This window comes from Furipterus horrens, unplaced genomic scaffold, assembly GCF_987537825.1.
Source record: "Furipterus horrens unplaced genomic scaffold, mFurHor1.1.pri manual_scaffold_6, whole genome shotgun sequence".
NCBI classification, from domain to species: Eukaryota; Metazoa; Chordata; class Mammalia; order Chiroptera; family Furipteridae; genus Furipterus; species Furipterus horrens.
Genome location: NW_028327176.1, coordinates 73,184,831 through 73,192,166, shown reverse-complemented (window position 1 = coordinate 73,192,166; position 7,336 = coordinate 73,184,831).

Below are 7,336 nucleotides of genomic sequence, written 5' to 3'. Positions count from 1 at the left end.
TAGACCTAAGGGAAGAAGTTGGGGACCCTGTTGCCAGAACTGATAATTGATAGTGAGGGCTAGATTTGGGGATGAGGCAGAAGCTATTAACAGAGACACTAGATCAAGTCTGTATCAGCAGCACAAGAATTCACGACTGGGTGAGAACGGACTACCTTTAATCTCACCTGACTCAAGTCAAAATGTTCATCAGAGTCTGGCAGCTTTGAGTGGAGGAGGGGTAAGAGGCAGAGGCGGAATTTGTCTTTGGAAGACCAAAGAACTGATTAATTTACAATAACTTCCCTTATGACATTTAGAGTACAGCAACACCAAACTCTAAAGTAAGTGTAAACAAATCCAATAAAGTTTTGATTTTCCCATAGCTACCTTTATTCTCTTCTAAAAGAAATATAAGAGAGAAAAAAAATTCTTTGGGATTAGTTCCAGTTTTGATCATTGTGGAATGGTTTCTATCAGAATATCTTTCCTATAGGTAATAGTTACAAATCCTGGACAGTTGTGCAAAGCAACTATTTGAAGACACTGAGGAGTGCCCCCAAATAAACAGATAATGGAAGGTATTGTATCCTTGAAAGAAAGGAACTGCACTAGATAAGATGTACATTTCTAGTGCTTTCTCTAGGGGCATTCCCTAGTATGGGCTGGCTGGAACTTAGGTGGGGGGCCACAGTCATATTGGCTTAGAGTTTAGGGCGTTCAGAGTGGATAGAGGTGGAGGGTATGATGGCTCAGTGGGAAAGGTGTTATAAAAGAGTCTCTGAATCTGCATATATTCCCCTGAAATCCTTGGCTGATCTCTGAAATGCCCATGTGTCAGGGAGATATCGGGGAGCCTCTCAAAAAGCAATAGCTACCAGGCTAAAGAACTGAACACAGATTTTAGGGGAGACAGAGCTTAGAATCTGAATCCTATCAGGTCAGAGAGGCTTGATGGATTCTTGGGTTACCCATTGGAATCCCAGAAGGGCTACACTATCAGAGTGGAGATTATGTCCCAGAACTAGGTGTTTGCTCCAGGACTAAGGGCATAACTGAAACAGATCTGCTTTAATAATATATAAAACAAAGACTCTAAGGCTCAATGTGATCAGCTAGTAATCGATAGTCATCATGGATGAAAATACAGATTTCAGTTTCTGTTATGCATAGTATACAATGACCAGCAGACAGACATTAACATTTGCTTGACACAAAGAATCAGGAAAATGTGATCAGCAATCGAAAGAAAAAACAATAGAAATAGACTTCGAAATGACCCAGATGTTGGAATTAGCTGAAACGTCTTTTAAAAGAAGCAATTAAAACATACAAGGCTTGCTCATAGTGACGAGCAGATAGGAGAATGAAGATAAATATAAGAGCCAATTGGAAATTCTAGAACTGAAAAGGAAAATTTCTGAAGCGAAAAATTTATAATGGGCTCCATAACCAATCGGAGATGAAAGAATATAGGGTAAGTGAAATTGAATAGAGATCAGAAAAAGATCCAATCTTAAGAATAGAGAACAAAGATTAGTGGAAACAAAACTGAACGTAGCACTGAGGCAATATTAAGTGGTCTATCATATGTGTAGTTGGAGTCGCAGGAGACGAGAAGGAGGATCAGGCAGAAAAATACATGGAAAAGACATTGTCCTAGACTTCCCCAACTTTTATAAAAATATAAACTTATGGATTCAAGAAATTAACAAATCCCACAGCTGGATAAATGCAGACAAAGTTGTACCTGTATACATCATTATAAACTACTAAAAACCAATGAAAGGGAAAACCTTGAAAGCAGAGACAAAAACACTATTAGAACAATGGAGAGCATAAGCTGATGGGATGGCATTTTTAACGTACTGAAAGGAAAACACCAGTCAACTCAAAATTCTATATCCAGTGAACAATATTCTTTTCATATAAAAAATGAAGGCAGTATAAAGGTATTTTCAGCTAAACAAAAGCTGAGGAGATGCACCCTTCGCAAAAGCTAAGGAAAGTTCTTCAAAATAATGGGAAATGATACCAGATGTAAAACCTGAGATATTAAAAAAAGGTTAAAATGTGGCTAAATATAAGAGACAATATTTTTCCTGTTTTGTTGTTAAAGGCAAATGACTAACTCAAGGAAAAAGTATGGCATTGACCTTGTGAAGTTTATAATGTAGGAAAATGGAAAATATATGATGAGAACAGAAATCACAGGGGTAGGTAAATGTAATTAGACTGCTTAAAGTTATAACATTAAAAAAAATACTTTGAGTACCACAAGTGTGCTGGTGTGCCAGGTGTGCCCTAAGTCTGAGTGATGGGGACCAGCACAGGGCAGGTAGCCCCAGTTATAGGGGAGGAAGAGAGGGGAAAAGGGAGCCCGGGGGCCAGGGAGGCCTTACCTCAGATGTTCTGCTTGGGACCCAGGTGGTCCTTGAGGTAGACCTTTGGGGTCACAAAGACTAAAGGGGCTCAGGGCAGGAGCCACATGGCCACCAAGAGAAGCTGAAGGTCTTGAACTTTGAGAGCTGTGGGGAAACTTTGAAACGAGAATCTCCTCCCTTCCTTCCATCTTCCAGATGGACAAACTGAGGCCTGAAACGGCGAGCCAGCTCTCTGTGAAGGACTGGCTAGTGTCTTCAGGATTGGAGCCCACGCCTTGCCTTGGGGTCCTGAACAGTGCCCGCTCCCCTGGCCTACTTCCCCGAGCTTTTCTGGGGCGTCCTGGGGCGTTTGTGTCCGCTGTGGGCAGCGCGCGGTTCACTCCCCAGGAGCGTTAGTGTCATCTCTGAATCCTCAAAGGAGAGACCGCCAGATTCTTAATCTCTTATTGCCCCAGAGAGCAGAGGACGTGTTACCATTCACCGAGGAAAGCATCCGCCAGGGCTCCTGATGTAACTAAACACCCAGCATGAAGCTTTTATCTTGTTTCCATCAGCACAACCTGCGTGGAACAGGAAATGAGGCTTCTCCCTGGCACCTGATTGCTAACAGGATGGCTGTGGTCAGCGGGGCGTGGGCGGTGCAGCGGGCGCACTCAGCGTGGCCGGGAAGATGCTGCTCCTGCGGCCTCGGCTCATCCAGCTGTCGCTGCCCATCAGGTCTGCAGGGAAGAAGCTTTGCTGGTGGGCCTGGAGGGGAGAATCCTCTGCGGCCACTTCCCTCCCGGACAGGCCCCTCCCCAGCATGCTCCACTGCCCGCAGGGGTGACGGGAGTGGCCCCCACTTGTAACCTTAGGTGGGAGCCATGCCCCTACTTAAGAGCTGTGACTCGGGAAGGTCATGTGGTCAGAGCCATTCAGAGGTTCCTCACGGGGTTTTCACCTCCTTCTAGAAGTTTCTCCCATCACATATAACACATATCTTATATAAAATATAGAAATTTTTACTGTAAACGAATTGCAGGGATATTTATAATTTCGCTTTTGAAATCATTTGGTTAAGGTAACTAATTTCATACTCTTGGCAATACTCGGGAATTCTTGCCAGGGGGGCCAAACCTAATCTATACATTGTTTTCAAACGGGAGGAAGTGTTTTACACACCCCAAATTCAGCCATTAATGAAGCCAACCTCCACATTCTGTTTTGGAAACTTTCAAATTTTATTAAATTTGATTTTGTAGTTTTCTTTTCATATTTGGAACCAATAGTTCTTTTCTACGCCTGAAGTATTTTCCTAGGTTTTAGGCTCTCTCTCTATCGCACCTAGTGTATAAAATGACCTCAACTGCCGCCGGTGGGGGGGGGGTGGGGGAAGCTGGGGCTCCATCTCAGCCCTGCCACTTGTTAGCTGTGTCCCTGGGGTCAGGGGTCGGGACCCTTCTGAGCCTTCGTTTCCTCAGTGGGACAGTGAGGAGCCAGAGGAAGCAGGCTGGAGGGCAGATTTAGACCATGCCGGTGAGTCTAAAACCTTTGACATTCCGGTGGCTGTGGCCGGATTCTCCCTCTCTGACAGGTGACAGGTTAATCAGGTGGTAACAGAAGCCCAGAGCTGAGAAACAGGTGCCTTCTCCATGCTGTGACTTGGATGGACGTGGGCTCTGTGAGTGGGCTCTGGCCACGTTTGGCTCCCTGCCTGTTCTGCTGCTCCTGTTCTGCGGCAAGCAGTCCAAGTCACAGCGCAACTTCTCCCACCTCCTGGAGTGGAGGGTCTGCCTCCGCCTGGTTTTTTGTGTCTGTGCCCCTGACTCCTAGGTGCTGGGATGGCGTGGGCGCCAGCGTGCCAGCTGCTGAGTGCGCTGAGGCTGCAGCTCCGGGGCGTGAAGAGTAGGAACACTGTCAGGGGCTGTCAGAGCCAGAGCTGCCCTCAGACCCTTCCAGGCTTCTCGGGGTTTGCAGGATATAACTCCCACTCCTTAACCCCTCACCAAAAGCCTCCAGGAAGCTCCACCACCCAGTCTCCTTCTCCAAACACTGTATGCTCAGCTATGCAGAACTTCTCAGCAATTCTCTAACATCTACTTTCCTGTTCCCATGCTTGTGTTTACACCATTCTCTGCTGCTTTATTCTCCTGGGATTGGACTTTTGAACATGCCTCCTCCTCCAGGAAGCCTCCCCACTCTTTGCCCAAAGTCTCCCTCCATGCTCAGCCTTCTGTCCCAGGCCTTACCTCCTGTCTTGTAATCCTTGTAAGCCCTGCCTTATCTGCCTTGAAAGGGGTCTTTAGAAACACTTTGGGTCACAGACAGTGAAGCGTATTGCTGTTCATCAAAACCAATTTTCCTTTTCTTCCAGGCCACACAGCTGGACTACATTTCCCAGCTTCCTTTGAGGTTGGATTGCCCTTACGATGAATTGTTCTAACCACTGGAATGTGAACAGAAGTTCTGTGTGTACTTTCTGGACTAAGACTTTCTTTTCTTTTCTTTTCTTTTTTAAAAAAAATCAATGTCATTGAGGTTTAATTCAAAGACATGAAATGCACTCTTTAAAAGCGTGCAGTTTAATGTGTGTCCCTACCACCAGACTGATGTATATCACCACCACAATCAAATTATAGAGCATTTCCATTATCCCAAAGGGTTTTCTCATGATCCTTTGCAATAAACCCCTCCCACCCCCAGGCAACTGCTGGTCTGCTTTATGTTACCATTGATTGGTTTTGCATTTTCTAAGATAATAGAAATGGAATCCTACAACTTGAAGTCCTCTGGCCCAGCTACTTCACTTAACGCAAGGCTGTGAGATCCATCCATGTTGTGTTATCAGCAGTTTGTGCCTTTTATGCCCAGTAGGGCTCCACTTCATGAATATGCCACACTTCTGTACCCGTTCACCTGCTGGTGAACATCTCGTCTTTTTGTACCTGGCTATTATGGATAAGGCTGAAATGCACATTTGTGTCCAGTCTCTGTGGGAACATATATTTTCTGTTCTTTTGGTTACATGTTTAGTAGTGGAATTTCTGAGTCATATGAGTCCGAGTTTAACTATGAGAAACAACCAAAATGTTTTCCACAGTGGTTGTACCATTCTACAGCTATATATGAGTGTTCTCTTATTCAACACCCTCACCAACACTTGATACTGTCAGTGGGTTTAATTTTAAACATTTGGGTGAGTATATCCTGGTATCTCTTTGTACTGTAGTTTTAATTTATATTTCCTTGACAACTAATGATATCAAGCATCTTCGATGTACTTCTTGGTCACTTGCATAATTTCTTTTCTGAATGTTTTAAAAACTTTTGCCCATTTAGAAAGTATTTTTGTCATCTTATTGAGTTTTAAGAGTTCTTTTTATGCTTTGAATGCAAGTCCTTTGTCAGATGTATGGATTACAAAGATGAACTCTTGTGGCTTGTCTTTTCATTTTGTTAATGGTGCCTTTTGAAAAGGAGGCAGTTTTCCATTTGATGCAGTCCAGTTAATTGGTTTGTCAATTTTATCTTTGGTGTTTTGTTCTTTTTGTGTCCTAAGAAATCTTTGTCCCCTTCAAGGTCTCTGGGCCAAAAACTAAAAAAAAAAAAAGGATGTGTCCTTCCTTCCTCCTTCTTCCTCTTCCCCAGGCTGGAAGCAGATGGCCATGGGTCGGAGGGGATAGAGAAGCTATACGAGGACAGGGCTCTGGGATCTCATTGGTGCATGAAGCAGTCACCATCCAGGGCCGCCTTCCTCCGACTGGGAGCAGGAGGCAGACGTGAATGCCCACTGTGTTTGTGCATTGACGTTGTGTAGCTCGCCTGCCTGAAACTTACATTTCTCCAGCTGTGCAGATGCTGCGCTTTGCCCAGGCACCCCAGGGAGGGGCTGCCAACAAGTGAAGGGCAAGCGCCACTCAGCACCCCTCTCAGTTCCTGAACTTCCTCAGTTACCTTCTCCAAACAGGCCAACAAGGAACGCAGAGGGAGATTGGTGTGCATTTGCATTGAAGTACTAAGATGTGGTATCTAAATAGCATTGAGCTGAGTGAGGCTGGGAGAAAGGAGGCGCTGCACTCCCTGACTCCCTGGTCCGCCCACAGTAGAGAGGCCTAGGCCTTCAGCTGACCCGTTATTCTCCTCCTCACTGTCTGTTTCTCGTTCCCATCGGTTCTGCCTGTGGCCGCCAGCGGGCGTGCCTCTCTGCAGACTATCCTCCAACTCTGCCTTTGGTGCTGTTACCAAGTGTTTTCCATGGGTTTCCTCTGGTGCAGTTGGTTATTGTACTGCATTCTCTCATCAGGTCCACCCTTAATCTCTCTGATGATGTACTTTCTTTATTTGAAGTTATTTTTAGCAACTGTAGGGTAGAAACAAAATAAACATTTATTAACTATATGAGGGAGACCCCAAAAAATCCCTGAAATTTATTTAAAAATTGTGTATTTAGTCTTACATGTTTAAACTTCAGCCACATTCCAAATACTCTGATGAGATACACCTATCAAGATGTCTTTTTCCACTGCTCTAAACAGTGTTAGAGCCTGTTGATTTTGATGCCTTTTAGTGCTTCTGGCATTTTTTTGTGTTTTCACCTCTTCCACATCAGCAAAACGTTTCTCTTTGAGGACTTTTTTTCATCCAAGAAACAAAAAAAGTTGCTTGTGTGAGATCAGGTGAACAGGGAGGGTGGGGCACATGGGTCTTGTTTTTGGTCAAAAACTGCTGAACACTCAGCGTGGTGTTGATACAGCGAACACTGGTGGACCACCACCCGGTAGAGGGGAAGACGATGACAATAGCTTTGAAGTTCCTTGCTGGCCCTCATCACTTCCCATTCCCGTCCCTCTCCTCTCAGAGGCAATTGTAATATATGGCTGACACTTTCATTAGCAATGTATGAGCTTACTGAGGAATAACTTACATGTCATAAAAATTCACCCATTGTGACTGGTGGAGTTCAACAGTTTTTTAAAATGTATATAATTGTGCAG